Below are 18,426 nucleotides of genomic sequence, written 5' to 3' on the forward strand. Positions count from 1 at the left end.
ACCTCACAATAATCTTAATCGACTAGCGAAAGAAGATATTGCGGAATCACAAACGATGAGACGAAGGTGTTTGTGACTTATTTTGTATCTTGCCTATCGGAGAAATCAACCTCAAGCCAATCTTACGATTGTACTCAAATATGATAGAAACAGCAAGATCAGATCACGTAACTACAGAGAAAATAGTTGGGTCTGGCTTCATAATCCCAATGAAATCTTCAAGTCGTTAACCTACAGGGTCTCGAGAAGAAACCTAAGGTTAAAGGAGAATAGACTCTAGCTTATACAACTAGTATCACACAGGAAGTATGGGGATTAGTTTTCCCAGTTGCTAGAGTTCTGCTTTATATAGACTTTCAAATCAGGGTTTGCAATCAATGTTAGCTTAGTAACAAAGCATTCAATATTTACCGTTAGATGAAAACCTGATTAGATTCAAGCTAATATCTTTCAACCGTTAGATCGAACTTAGCTTGTTACACACAAATGAAATGCACATTTATTTAGGTTTGTGTAACCGTACCCAAACATGTACACTTAGTTCGTTCAACAATAGTTAACCAAATGGTTAGCCATATGAGCACTTCCATATCAACTATATTTTCCTTTACCACAACTAGTTCAAATGACTCAAATGAACTAGTTAGAGAGTTGTTCAATTGCTTAGATCTTATAGAAGTATACAAGACACAATCGAAGAAAAAGGATTTGATTCACTCGAATGAATTCATGAAATTTATAGCCACGGTTTGCAATTATGCATTCCTTAGTTTATATAAGTTTTAGTTCACGAATAATCATTTTTTTAGAAAATAACCAACCTAAGTACGCGGACTGGTACGCGGACTTAAGTACCCGGAATGAGTTTGCTTTCAGTTCACAAACTCCAGCAGATTTTCATGGGACGTGAACTTCCGATGGTGCGTGTACTGGTACGCGGACTTTAGTTCCGGTTTTCCTGAGCAGCAAAGTACGCATACTTTGGTTCAAAGAATAAGGACTTATGCACATATGTGTAACTCCACAATGTTTATATCCTTCCAAGGTTATATATTCTAAACTCTCAGTTCAATCATTGAAACATTCTTAGAGGACGTTATATGATTGTTATTCAAAAACCATTTTTCTTCAAATCCATTTTCAAGTAATTGAAACTTAATATGACTTTCGTCATTAGTAAAGATGAACTTGTCCAAAGCGAAAGCTTACCAACACATATTTCGAGAAATAGATATGCAAGATAAACTAGGCTCGAAATAGCAAATGTGTATAATCAAAGTCTATATAGCAATACGACTTTTGTCTCAAGATAGGAGATAGAGTAGATAGACTTTTGAGTGATAGATAAGTTCAAGTCTCCACATACCTTTTAGTCGATGAAGTTCCACAAGTTCCTTGAGTAGTTCTTCGTCTTTATATGATGATCGCCATGGAGTCTTGAGCTCAACTAAACTTTCTATCCTAGTCTGAGACTTAGCTATAATTATACTAGAAATCAAAACTTATAGTTTTGATCACTAACATTGACAAACATGCTGGAGATAGGAATGCATGCGAGTTCGACCGAGCAGTGCTCTAACAATCTCCCCCTTTGTCAATTTTAATGACAAAACTATCCATACATATGGAATAAAAAATAAATAATAAACTTTGTAGCTTCTCTTCCACATATCTGACCTCCTTGGTTCTTCAACATTACTCGAAATCTTCGTCACTTCCAAGTACTCCAATGATTCCAAAGGTTGTAAGTTTAGTATCATCGTTGTTGAAAATCCGTAGCTATAATAATGAGAAAACAAGAATTATCAATCATTGTCAACAGTGTCATAGTATTATTATACAACATCAAAGTTCAATTGTATTACAACTTCGACAACAATACTATGGTGATATGTATCACTCCTCCTTAGTTAATACTCCATCTCACATGGAAACCACTCCCCCTTACATAATGATCTGAAAACCATATGTATTTGTAGTGTGAACTACACATTAATTCTCCCCCTTTTTGTCAATAAAATTGGCAAAGGTACGAAAACTAGTGGGATCCTAATGAAATTTCCATAGAGAAATTTCATGACCAAAAGAAAGCACATATCAACTTTTTAGATGCAATCATATAGCCGAAGCTAAATGCTTTCATCAAGGAGTTTATAAAGATACAAGATAACTCCTATAATATTCCACAGCCGCACTCCCCATGCACAAAGATTTGGCAATTAAGCACAAGTTCAATTAAGAACTCTCCCCCATAAAACGTCATTCCCAAAAGAACAACAAGAGCGACCTTACTTTCACAAGAAAAGAAGGATTTCTTTGGACATAACAAATCACATACGAATACGAATTTGAATACAAAAATACTCAATTAAATTAACCACAAGAAAACCCATGATTAATTTACTCGGAAATGCTCAACATAAGAGAACTTACGGAGCCGCACAGTATATACATAAAAAATATGGATCAGGGAAGATCAATACTGCGGAATAGACAAGGATTCGTCCAGTTTTCATCACTATTTGCACAGTGACATACAATAGACAAAATCCTCGTAAACAAAAGTTTTATCCTTTCTTCCATCAAAATATGACATAAAAGGCTTTTAACTTTTGTAATGTCAAAAGTTCATTCATTCTTTCATCAATATATACACATCGACATATGAAAAACTTAACTTTTGACAAAGTATGGGACAATCATAGTTCACGGAAGCAAACACACATATCCCATTACATATTTCAATATATAAAACCATAAAGATTAATACTGCAAAAATCATCTTCCAAACAATTTTAGAATTTAAACAAATAAACCTAAAACAATGAAGATGAAAACATTGGACATAACTATGTGTAATTACAATAATGGCTATTCCAAACTCTAGTTATTCTTCTAAACAAAGCAAAAAGAAGATTTACTAGACAAAATAAAATCAAAGTTCATTGAGAACCTCATACCTTTCAATGAATCTTTCAAAGAAGGTATCACTGATTTCCTTTACTCTCTTGACCGTGGAAACTCCATGTTCGTGAGTTAGAACACTGACTTTACGATCAACAACCCGAGCAAGATGTCTAGCCTTGACACAGTCCATGATGAGCTTCTTTTGATTCCGTATCAGAGTATTCTGATTAGCAGGGATTCTGGCCTGACCATCTAAGAGTTGGTTTATTTGCAGTTGAAGATTTTCAAACTCGACCTTTGAATCGTTCTGAAAACGAGTTAAATCCTTGACAGAATCATCAATCCAAGAGTTGTGATCCTTTCTTTCAAGCATCTTCTTTAGAACCAGCTCTTAAAACGACCCACGTCCTTGAGTGTCTTCCTCCATATCAAGATGCACAATCTCTTGAGATTTTGCATAGTTCTCCATATGAATTTTTTGTTAGGGATGGAATAACACAATATATATATATGTGTGTGTGTGTGTGTGTGTGTGTGTGTGTGTGTGTGTGTGTGTGTGTGTGTATAAACAGGAGAATGAACCTCTTGTTATGGAAACCCTATGAACTTCGAACGAGAAGGACATGAACGTTTGTGGACCGGCAGCAATAAAAACACAAACAATATAACAGAAGAATAATATACAACACACTTGAGCATTTCTCAATCCTTATCCTTGCACCTCTCAAGCTAGAAACAAGGATAAGGATACCTGGAATCAGGTAATAGAGTGAGAAGTAATCCCACTATGATCATTGAGAAAAGAGTTGTACACTTCATCTGAAAGTTTGACCTTTGTGTTCTTTGCTTTTCTTCGGTTGACTTTCATTCCAGATGAGTAGGAACTAACCTGTTTAACATCCCCATCAGAAGGATTTTTCTGAGGACAAAGTCTAGGACCTCTTGAAATTGGTTCAAGAAGATTAGGATACAGAGAGATCCATTTTCTAGACTTAGAAAATAGTTGGGTCTGGCTTCACAATCCCAATAAAATCTTCAAGTCGTTAACCTACAGGGTCTCGAGAAGAAACCTAAGGTTAAAGGAGAATCGACTCTAGCTTATACAACGAGTATCATACAGGAGGTGTGGGGGTTAGTTTTCCCAGTTGCTAGAGTTTTCCTTTATATAAACTTTCAAATCAGGGTTTGCAATCAATGTTAGCTTAGTAACAAAGCATTCAATATTCACCGTTAGATGAAAACCTGATTAGATTCAAGCTAATATCTTTCAACTGTTAGATCGAGCTTAGCTTGTTACACACAAATGAAATGCACGTTTATTTAGGTTTGTATAACCGTACCCAAACAAGTACACTTAGTTCGTTCAACAATAGTTAACCAAATGGTTAGCCATATGAGCACTTCCATATCAACCATATTTTCCTTTACCACAACTAGTTCAAATGACTCAAATGAACTAGTTAGAGAGTTGTTCAATTGCTTAGATCTTATAGAAGTATACAAGACACAATCGAAGAAAAAGGATTTGATTCACTCGAATGAATTCATGAAATTTATAGCCACGGTTTGCAATTATGCATTCCTTAGTTTATATAAGTTTTAGTTCACGAATAATCATTTTTTTAGAAAATAACCAACCTAAGTACGCGGACTTGTACGCGGACTTAAGTACCCGGAATGAGTTTGCTTTCAGTTCACAAACTCCAGCAGATTTTCATGGGACGTGAACTTCCGATGGTGCGTGTACTGGTACGCGGACTTTAGTTCCGGTTTTCCTGAGCAGCAAAGTACGCATACTTTGGTTCAAAGAATAAGGACTTATGCACATATGTGTAACTCCACAATGTTTATATCCTTCCAAGGTTATATATTCTAAACTCTCAGTTCAATCATTGAAACATTCTTAGAGGACGTTATATGATTGTTATTCAAAAACCATTTTTCTTCAAATCCATTTTCAAGTAATTGAAACTTAATATGACTTTCGTCATTAGTAAAGATGAACTTGTCCAAAGCGAAAGCTTACCAACACATATTTCGAGAAATAGATATGCAAGATAAACTAGGCTCGAAATAGCAAATGTGTATAATCAAAGTTTATATAGCAATACGACTTTTGTCTCAAGATAGGAGATAGAGTAGATAGACTTTTGAGTGATAGATAAGTTCAAGTCTCCACATACCTTTTAGTCGATGAAGTTCTACCAGTTCCTTGAGTAGTTCTTCGTCTTTGTATGATGATTGTCATGGAGTCTAGACCTCAACTAAACTTTTTATCCTAGTCCGAGACTTAGCTATGAGTAAACTAGAAATAAAGATTTATAGTTTTGGAAACTAAACTTGCCAACAAGCTTGAGATAGCAATGCTTGCGAGTTCGACCGAGCAATGCTCTAACAATCTCCATATTTGTCAATTTTAGTGACAAAACTATCAATACATATGGAATACAAAATAAATAAATAAACTTTTGTAGCTTCTCTTCCACATGCATGATCTCCTTGGTTCTTCAACATTACTCGAAATCTTCGTCACTTCCAAGTACTCCAATGATTCCAAAGGTTGTAAGTTTAGCATCATCGTTGTTGAAAATCCGTAGCTATAACAATGAGAAAACAAGAATTCTCAATCATTGTTACACAGTGTCATAGTATTATTACACAACATCAAAGTTCAATTGTATCACAACTTCGACATCAATACTATGGTGATATGTATCACTCCCCCTTAGTCAATACTCCATCTCACATAGAAACCACTCCCCCTTACATAATGATCCGAAAATCATATGTATTTCTAGTGTGAACTACACATTAATTCTCCCCCTTTTTGTCAATAAAATTGGCAAAGGTACGAAAACTAGTGGGATCCTAATGAAATTTCCATAGAGACATTTCATGACCAAAAGAAAGCACATATCAACTTTTTAGATGCAATCATATAGCCGAAGCTAAATGCTTTCATCAAGGAGTTTATAAAGATACAAGATAACTCCTATAATATTCCACAGCCGCACTCCCCATGCACAAAGATTTGGCAATTAAGCACAAGTTCAATTAAGAACTCTCCCCCATAAAACGTCATTCCCAAAAGAACAACAAGAGCGACCTTACTTTCACAAGAAAAGAAGGATTTCTTTGGACATAACAAATCACATACGAATACGAATTTGAATACAAAAATACTCAATTAAATTAACCACAAGAAAACCCATGATTAATTTACTCGGAAATGCTCAACATAAGAGAACTTACGGAGCCGCACAGTATATACATAAAAAATATGGATCAGGGAAGATCAATACTGCGGAATAGACAAGGATTCGTCCAGTTTTCATCACTATTTGCACAGTGACATACAATAGACAAAATCCTCGTAAACAAAAGTTTTATCCTTTCTTCCATCAAAATATGACATAAAAGGCTTTTAACTTTTGTAATGTCAAAAGTTCATTCATTCTTTCATCAATATATACACATCGACATATGAAAAACTTAACTTTTGACAAAGTATGGGACAATCATAGTTCACGGAAGCAAACACACATATCCCATTACATATTTCAATATATAAAACCATAAAGATTAATACTGCAAAAATCATCTTCCAAACAATTTTAGAATTTAAACAAATAAACCTAAAACAATGAAGATGAAAACATTGGACATAACTATGTGTAATTACAATAATGGCTATTCCAAACTCTAGTTATTCTTCTAAACAAAGCAAAAAGAAGATTTACTAGACAAAATAAAATCAAAGTTCATTGAGAACCTCATACCTTTCAATGAATCTTTCAAAGAAGGTATCACTGATTTCCTTTACTCTCTTGACCGTGGAAACTCCATGTTCGTGAGTTAGAACACTGACTTTACGATCAACAACCCGAGCAAGATGTCTAGCCTTGACACAGTCCATGATGAGCTTCTTTTGATTCCGTATCAGAGTATTCTGATTAGCAGGGATTCTGGCCTGACCATCTAAGAGTTGGTTTATTTGCAGTTGAAGATTTTCAAACTCGACCTTTGAATCGTTCTGAAAACGAGTTAAATCCTTGACAGAATCATCAATCCAAGAGTTGTGATCCTTTCTTTCAAGCATCTTCTTTAGAACCAGCTCTTAAAACGACCCACGTCCTTGAGTGTCTTCCTCCATATCAAGATGCACAATCTCTTGAGATTTTGCATAGTTCTCCATATGAATTTTTTGTTAGGGATGGAATAACACAATATATATATATGTGTGTGTGTGTGTGTGTGTGTGTGTGTGTGTGTGTGTGTGTGTGTGTGTGTATAAACAGGAGAATGAACCTCTTGTTATGGAAACCCTATGAACTTCGAACGAGAAGGACATGAACGTTTGTGGACCGGCAGCAATAAAAACACAAACAATATAACAGAAGAATAATATACAACACACTTGAGCATTTCTCAATCCTTATCCTTGCACCTCTCAAGCTAGAAACAAGGATAAGGATACCTGGAATCAGGTAATAGAGTGAGAAGTAATCCCACTATGATCATTGAGAAAAGAGTTGTACACTTCATCTGAAAGTTTGACCTTTGTGTTCTTTGCTTTTCTTCGGTTGACTTTCATTCCAGATGAGTAGGAACTAACCTGTTTAACATCCCCATCAGAAGGATTTTTCTGAGGACAAAGTCTAGGACCTCTTGAAATTGGTTCAAGAAGATTAGGATACAGAGAGATCCATTTTCTAGACTTAGAGATACCAGACTCGTTATTATAAACACATGGAGTGTGTTCATTAGTGGCACAAGAATTTATACCATTGAGTTGAACTTGTAACCTGTGATGATTTCTAGAAAAGAGATCATCTTTATAAGGTTTCTGGTATTCTGTGGGCCCGAGATTCACTGTAGAAGTCGTCAGACGGTTTACTCCATTGATAGTAGAAAGAATCAAATTATGAAGATTAGAAATCTGTTTTCTCCTAGCAAAATAATGAATATCATAGTGATTCTTTTTCCCACAGAATGAACAGGTTAGTGGAGGAGAGACATTAACTGGAACTTGTTTTAAATTCCTACCCGTATTAGAAGTTTGTAAGTCATTTAATCCTTTTTTGACAAAAATTTTTTTTGGAAAACATCTCTTCATGTACTGTAATTCATATTGGTAATTAGACGGTACAAAAGAATTTTTCCTCAAAACAGAGTTTTCCTTTTCCAAGGATTTGCACTGTTCTTGGGATAGAATAAGGGATGCTCTTGGTTTCTCTTTTTCAACATAAAGTCTGTTAAGATCTGATGAATGCGCCTGATCAAACGTTTTCCTCTAATTGAATCTTCCTTGACAATATCCTCAAGAACACTAAGTTTCTTGAATAAGTTTTTCGATATTGTTATAGAAGGACTCAATTATATTATAGAGTTCTAGTTCTCGACCAAGAGACTTTTCAAATTCATCAAAGATCTTAGCATGATTTCGAAAATCAATAGCCTTAATATAATTTTTGAGATTCTGGTGAGCTCCATTTCAGCTTTTGTTAAGGTGTCAAATGTCTCATTAGAAGGACATATCAACTGCATTTCTACCTCGGGATTCAGAAGAATTAGCTAAGGAATGATCCTTTGAGGTGATCCCAAGACATTTGGCATAGTTAAAAGCTTTGAAGAAGCATCTTGGTATGCGTATATGCCAGAGATGAGATTCTGTCCACAAACTCGGATTGCTACAAACACAGACTTGTAAGGTCTTTAAACGTGTTTGCCTGCTCTGATACCAATTGAAAAAACGGGGGTACAACAACCACACCCAATATTTCACTTAACAATCTGTATGGACTAACTCCAATATACTTTTAAGAGAATCAACTAGACATTCAGACTCAATCTTAATAAAAGTATATCAAGGAGTTATATCTCTCTTTCTCGATTCAATACTTACTCAAGAAAATAGAAATATGCGAGTCTAATTGAATACAAGAAAACACTTGAACGGTACCAAATACCAATGTTCAAGGATCAATCAATTTCAATCAACAACCAAAGGTTGGATTTCCCAATTGATCGATTCAACGCACAACCTGTGACATTTCAATTATATAACAAAATATAATGCGGAAAAGAAATAGCAGATACACCAGAAGTTTTTAACCAGGAAACTGCAAATGCAGAAAAACTCCGGGACCTAGTCCAGATTGAACACACACTGTATTAAGCCGCTACAGACACTAGCCTACTACAAACTAACTTTGGTCTGGACTATAGTTGAACCCCAGTCAATCTCACACTGATACAAGGTACAGTTGTGCTCCTTACGTCTCTGATCCCAGCAGGATACTACGCACTTGATTCCCTTAGATCTCACCCACAACTAAGAGTTGCTACGACCCAAAGTCGAAGACTTTGACAAACAAATATGTACCATAGAAAAGTCTATGGTAATGATAAATCTGTCTCCCACAGAAATACCTACGAGTTTTTGTTCCGTCTTTTCATAAATCACAGTGAACATGAACCAATTGATAACCCGGACTTATATTCCCGAAGAACAGCCTAGAATTATCATCACCTCACAATAATCTTAATCGACTAGCGAAAGAAGATATTGCGGAATCACAAACGATGATACAAAGGTGTTTGTGACTTCTTTTATATCTTGCATATCGGAGAAATCAATCTCAAGCCAATCTTACGATTGTACTCAAATACGATAGAAACAGCAAGATCAGATCACGCAACTACAGAAAATAGTTGGGTCTGGCTTCACAATCCCAATAAATCTTCAAGTCGTTAACCTACAGGGTCTCGAGAAGAAACCTAAGGTTAAAGGAGAATCGACTCTAGCTTATACAACGTATCATACAGGAGGTGTGGGGGTTAGTTTCCCAGTTGCTAGAGTTTCCTTTATATAACTTTCAAATCAGGGTTTGCAATCAATGTTAGCTTAGTAACAAAGCATTCAATATTCACCGTTAGATGAAAACCTGATTAGATTCAAGCTAATATCTTTCAACTGTTAGATCGAGCTTAGCTTGTTACACACAAATGAAATGCACGTTTATTTAGGTTTGTATAACCGTACCCAAACAAGTACACTTAGTTCGGTTCAACAATAGTTAACCAAATGGTTAGCCATATGAGCACTTCCATATCAACCATATTTTCCTTTACCACAACTAGTTCAAATGACTCAAATGAACTAGTTAGAGAGTTGTTCAATTGCTTAGATCTTATAGAAGTATACAAGACACAATCGAAGAAAAAGATTTGATTCACTCGAATGAATTCATGAACTTTATAGCCACGGTTTGCAATTATGCATTCCTTAGTTTATATAAGTTTAGTTCACGAATAATCATTTTTTTAGAAAATAACCAACCTAAGTACGCGGACTGTACGCGGACTTAAGTACCCGGAATGAGTTTGTTTCAGTTCACAAACTCCAGCAGATTTTCATGGGACGTGAACTTCCGATGGTGCGTGTACTGGTACGCGGACTTTAGTTCCGGTTTTCCTGAGCAGCAAAGTACGCATACTTTGGTTCAAGAATAAGGACTTATGCACATATGTGTACTCCACAATGTTTATATCCTTCCAAGGTTATATATTCTAAACTCTCATTCAATCATTGAAACATTCTTAGAGGACGTTATATGATTGTTATTCAAAAACCATTTTTCTTCAAATCCATTTTCAAGTAATTGAAACTTAATATGACTTTCGTCATTAGTAAAGATGAACTTGTCCAAAGCGAAAGCTTACCAACACATATTTCGAGAAATAGATATGCAAGATAAACTAGGCTCGAAATAGCAAATGTGTATAATCAAAGTTATATAGCAATACGACTTTTGTCTCAAGATAGGAGATAGAGTAGATAGACTTTTGAGTGATAGATAAGTTCAAGTCTCCACATACCTTTTAGTCGATGAAGTTCCACAAGTTCCTTGAGTAGTTCTTCGTCTTTATATGATGATCGCCATGGAGTCTTGAGCTCAACTAAACTTTCTATCCTAGTCTGAGACTTAGCTATAATTATACTAGAAATCAAAACTTATAGTTTTGATCACTAACATTGACAAACATGCTGGAGATAGGAATGCATGCGAGTTCGACCGAGCAGTGCTCTAACAATCTCCCCCTTTGTCAATTTTAATGACAAAACTATCCATACATATGGAATAAAAAATAAATAATAAACTTTGTAGCTTCTCTTCCACATATCTGACCTCCTTGGTTCTTCAACATTACTCGAAATCTTCGTCACTTCCAAGTACTCCAATGATTCCAAAGGTTGTAAGTTTAGTATCATCGTTGTTGAAAATCCGTAGCTATAATAATGAGAAAACAAGAATTATCAATCATTGTCAACAGTGTCATAGTATTATTATACAACATCAAAGTTCAATTGTATTACAACTTCGACAACAATACTATGGTGATATGTATCACTCCTCCTTAGTTAATACTCCATCTCACATGGAAACCACTCCCCCTTACATAATGATCTGAAAACCATATGTATTTGTAGTGTGAACTACACATTAATTCTCCCCCTTTTTGTCAATAAAATTGGCAAAGGTACGAAAACTAGTGGGATCCTAATGAAATTTCCATAGAGACATTTCATGACCAAAAGAAAGCACATATCAACTTTTTAGATGCAATCATATAGCCGAAGCTAAATGCTTTCATCAAGGAGTTTATAAAGATACAAGATAACTCCTATAATATTCCACAGCCGCACTCCCCATGCACAAAGATTTGGCAATTAAGCACAAGTTCAATTAAGAACTCTCCCCCATAAAACGTCATTCCCAAAGAACAACAAGAGCGACCTTACTTTCACAAGAAAAGAAGGATTTCTTTGGACATAACAAATCACATACGAATACGAATTTGAATACAAAAACTCAATTAAATTAACCACAAGAAAACCCATGATTAATTTACTCGGAAATGCTCAACATAAGAGAACTTACGGAGCCGCACAGTATATACATAAAAAATATGGATCAGGGAAGATCAATACTGCGGAATAGACAAGGATTCGTCCAGTTTTCATCACTATTTGCACAGTGACATACAATAGACAAAATCCTCGTAAACAAAAGTTTTATCCTTTCTTCCATCAAAATATGACATAAAAGGCTTTTAACTTTTGTAATGTCAAAAGTTCATTCATTCTTTCATCAATATACACATCGACATATGAAAAACTTAACTTTTGACAAAGTATGGGACAATCATAGTTCACGGAAGCAAACACATATCCCATTACATATTTCAATATATAAAACCATAAAGATTAATACTGCAAAAATCATCTTCCAAACAATTTTAGAATTTAAACAAATAAACCTAAAACAATGAAGATGAAAACATTGGACATAACTATGTGTAATTACAATAATGGCTATTCCAAACTCTAGTTATTCTTCTAAACAAAGCAAAAAGAAGATTTACTAGACAAAATAAAATCAAAGTTCATTGAGAACCTCATACCTTTCAATGAATCTTTCAAAGAAGGTATCACTGATTTCCTTTACTCTCTTGACCGTGGAAACTCCATGTTCGTGAGTTAGAACACTGACTTTACGATCAACAACCCGAGCAAGATGTCTAGCCTTGACACAGTCCATGATGAGCTTCTTTTGATTCCGTATCAGAGTATTCTGATTAGCAGGGATTCTGGCCTGACCATCTAAGAGTTGGTTTATTTGCAGTTGAAGATTTTCAAACTCGACCTTTGAATCGTTCTGAAAACGAGTTAAATCCTTGACAGAATCATCAATCCAAGAGTTGTGATCCTTTCTTTCAAGCATCTTCTTTAGAACCAGCTCTTAAAACGACCCACGTCCTTGAGTGTCTTCCTCCATATCAAGATGCACAATCTCTTGAGATTTTGCATAGTTCTCCATATGAATTTTTTGTTAGGGATGGAATAACACAATATATATATATGTGTGTGTGTGTGTGTGTGTGTGTGTGTGTGTGTGTGTGTGTGTGTGTGTGTATAAACAGGAGAATGAACCTCTTGTTATGGAAACCCTATGAACTTCGAACGAGAAGGACATGAACGTTTGTGGACCGGCAGCAATAAAAACACAAACAATATAACAGAAGAATAATATACAACACACTTGAGCATTTCTCAATCCTTATCCTTGCACCTCTCAAGCTAGAAACAAGGATAAGGATACCTGGAATCAGGTAATAGAGTGAGAAGTAATCCCACTATGATCATTGAGAAAAGAGTTGTACACTTCATCTGAAAGTTTGACCTTTGTGTTCTTTGCTTTTCTTCGGTTGACTTTCATTCCAGATGAGTAGGAACTAACCTGTTTAACATCCCCATCAGAAGGATTTTTCTGAGGACAAAGTCTAGGACCTCTTGAAATTGGTTCAAGAAGATTAGGATACAGAGAGATCCATTTTCTAGACTTAGAGATACCAGACTCGTTATTATAAACACATGGAGTGTGTTCATTAGTGGCACAAGAATTTATACCATTGAGTTGAACTTGTAACCTGTGATGATTTCTAGAAAAGAGATCATCTTTATAAGGTTTCTGGTATTCTGTGGGCCCGAGATTCACTGTAGAAGTCGTCAGACGGTTTACTCCATTGATAGTAGAAAGAATCAAATTATGAAGATTAGAAATCTGTTTTCTCCTAGCAAAATAATGAATATCATAGTGATTCTTTTTCCCACAGAATGAACAGGTTAGTGGAGGAGAGACATTAACTGGAACTTGTTTTAAATTCCTACCCGTATTAGAAGTTTGTAAGTCATTTAATCCTTTTTTGACAAAAATTTTTTTTGGAAAACATCTCTTCATGTACTGTAATTCATATTGGTAATTAGACGGTACAAAAGAATTTTTCCTCAAAACAGAGTTTTCCTTTTCCAAGGATTTGCACTGTTCTTGGGATAGAATAAGGGATGCTCTTGGTTTCTCTTTTTCAACATAAAGTCTGTTAAGATCTGATGAATGCGCCTGATCAAACGTTTTCCTCTAATTGAATCTTCCTTGACAATATCCTCAAGAACACTAAGTTTCTTGAATAAGTTTTTCGATATTGTTATAGAAGGACTCAATTATATTATATAGTTCTAGTTCTCGACCAAGAGACTTTTCAAATTCATCAAAGATCTTAGCATGATTTCGAAAATCAATAGCCTTAATATAATTTTTTGAGATTCTGGTGAGCTCCATTTCAGCTTTTGTTAAGGTGTCAAATGTCTCATTAGAAGGACAGATATCAACTGCATTTCTACCTCGGGATTCAGAAGAATTAGCTAAGGAATGATCCTTTGAGGTGATCCCAAGACATTTGGCATAGTTAAAAGCTTTTGAAGGCATCTTGGTATGCGTATATGCCAGAGATGAGATTCTGTCCACAAACTCGGATTGCTACAAACACAGACTTGTAAGGTCTTTAAACGTGTTTGCCTGCTCTGATACCAATTGAAAAAACGGGGGTACAACAACCACACCCAATATTTCACTTAACAATCTGTATGGACTAACTCCAATATACTTTTAAGAGAATCAACTAGACATTCAGACTCAATCTTAATAAAAGTATATCAAGGAGTTATATCTCTCTTTCTCGATTCAATACTTACTCAAGAAAATAGAAATATGCGAGTCTAATTGAATACAATAGAAAACACTTGAACGGTACCAAATACCAATGTTCAAGGATCAATCAATTTCAATCAACAACCAAAGGTTGGATTTCCCAATTGATCGATTCAAACGCACAACCTGTGACATTTCAATTATATAACAAAATATAATGCGGAAAAGAAATAGCAGATACACCAGAAGTTTTTTTAACCAGGAAACTGCAAATGCAGAAAAACTCCGGGACCTAGTCCAGATTGAACACACACTGTATTAAGCCGCTACAGACACTAGCCTACTACAAACTAACTTTGGTCTGGACTATAGTTGAACCCCAGTCAATCTCACACTGATACAAGGTACAGTTGTGCTCCTTACGTCTCTGATCCCAGCAGGATACTACGCACTTGATTCCCTTAGATAATCTCACCCACAACTAAGAGTTGCTACGACCCAAAGTCGAAGACTTTGACAAACAAATATGTACCACATAGAAAAGTCTATGGTAATGGATAAATCTGTCTCCCACAGAAATACCTACGAGTTTTTGTTCCGTCTTTTCATAAATCACAGTGAACATGAACCAATTGATAACCCGGACTTATATTCCCGAAGAACAGCCTAGAATTATCTATCACCTCACAATAATCTTAATCGACTAGCGAAAGAAGATATTGCGGAATCACAAACGATGATACAAAGGTGTTTGTGACTTCTTTTATATCTTGCATATCGGAGAAATCAATCTCAAGCCAATCTTACGATTGTACTCAAATACGATAGAAACAGCAAGATCAGATCACGCAACTACAGAGAAAATAGTTGGGTCTGGCTTCACAATCCCAATAAAATCTTCAAGTCGTTAACCTACAGGGTCTCGAGAAGAAACCTAAGGTTAAAGGAGAATCGACTCTAGCTTATACAACGAGTATCATACAGGAGGTGTGGGGGTTAGTTTTCCCAGTTGCTAGAGTTTTCCTTTATATAAACTTTCAAATCAGGGTTTGCAATCAATGTTAGCTTAGTAACAAAGCATTCAATATTCACCGTTAGATGAAAACCTGATTAGATTCAAGCTAATATCTTTCAACTGTTAGATCGAGCTTAGCTTGTTACACACAAATGAAATGCACGTTTATTTAGGTTTGTATAACCGTACCCAAACAAGTACACTTAGTCGGTTCAACAATAGTTAACCAAATGGTTAGCCATATGAGCACTTCCATATCAACCATATTTTTCTTTACTACAACTAGTTCAAATGACTCAAATGAACTAGTTAGAGAGTTGTTCAATTACTTAGATCTTATAGAAGTATACAAGCCACAATTGAAGCAAAAACGATTTGATTCACTCAAATCAATTCATGAACTTTATAGCCACGGTTTGCAATTATGCATTCCTTAGTTTATATAAGTTTAAGTTCATGAATAATCATTTTTAGAAAATAACCAACCTAAGTACGCGGACTTAAGTACCCGGAATGAGTTTGTTTTCAATTCACAAACTCCAGCAGATTTTCACGGGACGTGAACCTCTGATGGTGCGCGTACTGGTACGCGGATTTTAGTTCCGGTTTTCCTGACCAGCAAAGTACGCATACTTTGGTTCAAGGAATAAAGACTTATGCACATATGTGTAGCTACACAATGTTTATATCCTTCCAAGGTTATATATTCTAAACTCTCATTTCAATCATTGAAACATTCTTAGAGGACGTTATATGATTGTTATTCACAAACCATTTTTCGTCAAAGCCATTTTCAAGTAATTGAAACTTAATATGACTTTCGTCATTAGTAAAGATGAACTTGGCCAAAGCGAAAGCTTACCAACACATATTTCGAGAAATAGATACGCGAGATAAACTAGGCTCGAAATAGGAAATGTATATAATCAAAGTCTATATAGCAATACGACTTTTATCTCAAGATAGGAGATAGAGTAGATAGAATTTTGAGTGATAGATAAGTTCAAGTCTCCACATACCTTTTAGTTGATGAAGTTCCAAAAGTTCCTTGAGTAGTTCTTCGTCTTTGTATGGTGATCTCCATGGAGTCTTGAGCTCAACTACACTTTCTATCCTAGTCCGAGACTTAGCTATGAGTAGACTAGAAATCAAGACTTATAGTTTTGATCACTAACATTGACAAACATGCTTGAGATAGGAACGCACGCGAGTTCGACCGAGCAGTCCTCTAACAGTTAACCTACAGGGTTTTGGAAAAACCTAAGGTTAAAGGATAATCGACTCTAGTCACAACTAGTATGACACAAGAGGTGTGGGGATTAGGTTTCCAAGTTTCTAGAGTTCTCCCTTATATGGTCTTCAAATCAGGGTTTGCAATCAATGTTACCTTGGTAGCAAAGCATTCAATATTCACCGTTAGATGAAAACCTGATTAGACTCAAGCTAATATATTTCAAGTGTTAGATCAAACTTAGCTTGTTACACACAAATGAAAAGTGACTTCTTTTAGATATGAGTAACCGTACCTGTTATAGCATTGCTCGGTTGAACCCACCAAGCGTTGGTATGTCAAGTTTGGTTGTCATATTTTAGTGAATCAAAACTCATGTTAAGAGTCGCTTGATTATGTACTAGAGTCAACTTCTTATAGGTTAGCTTGAAAGTATTAGGATATGAGACATTACAAGTATTGCGAAGTCTTGAAGATGTGAAGAAGCAAGGAGCTACAACGACAACAATCATCCTTCCACTTGAGGTTAGTGATATTTGACTTGAACTGTTTCATTCCCTAACGTATCTTTCAAGTCATGCATATTGAAAATAAAACTGCGAAACATATTTGAACTCTAGATAGACATAGTATTAAGGAATACAATACGAGTTTTTTTGCTTAACCATTAAACTTTGTAGATAAGACATCTCCATAATCATTTGAATGCTATTGTGATTATGTATAGGTATGAGGTGAGGATTTCATCCTAGGGAACAATGTTTTACATGTGTTCTAAGGAAGTAAGTTCATAAACTTGTTTGTGAACCGAAAAGGAAATTTCCAGGCATTATTGCTTTTGTTATTCATTGCACATCTTATGAACAACCAATATGTGTGATTGAGTATAACCGTTCACGAATATTTGTGTTCTTGGTAGAACTATTCACAAAGGCCTGACTTATGTATTGGTATGACTTTTATTAGTGAAACCAATCTTAATTAATCACCTGGGATGGTATGATCGGGTTTGTGATTTTATGTCTGACCAAATATGGGAAAGGGGAACCGATCCTAGTAAGAGGTGCAGTACATCACAAAAGGGAACTGATCCTTGTATGAGGTGCAACAAGGTTTATAGCAGAAAGGGGAACCGATCCTATGGACATGTGCAACACATATAAGTTAGATACCATATATATATGGGGAACCGATCCTAGTACCTAGTCAACCGAATTTTGGAAAGCTAGTGTGACTATGCACAATACTCACATGGAAGGTAGAACCGAAACTTGTTTTGGAAGAACCGTTAAACCCATGATTGTGATTGAATGTTATTTGATCAATCGCATAGTTTTTGAAAGTCAGATGAACCAATTCTAAACTTGTTTGGAAGTGTGGCAAATCGGTTTCAAGGTTGTAAGTGTGAAAGAGAACTTACAAAGTAAGGATGTTGACATACTTTGAACACGTGCTATGAATGTTTATTATTTAATTGTTCAAAGTTATTCCTTAATAGTTAAGGGAAGAGAATCCCAGGATCGAAACATAAATAAGTTAATAATCTTTTAATTAAGGTATTTAACTTCATTTTGTAGGGAAATAAGAATTAGTAATATGCATTTACTAATTAAAGATTTTTCGAGAGATTTCGATCATTATTTTTGGACAGAGCATTTCCAGGAATTTTGAAAACGAATTTATGCTTTAATGAATATCTTGAGAATATTTTCAGTTTTGGA

Source organism: Papaver somniferum, chromosome 7 (assembly GCF_003573695.1).
Source record: "Papaver somniferum cultivar HN1 chromosome 7, ASM357369v1, whole genome shotgun sequence".
NCBI lineage: Eukaryota > Viridiplantae > Streptophyta > Magnoliopsida > Ranunculales > Papaveraceae > Papaver > Papaver somniferum.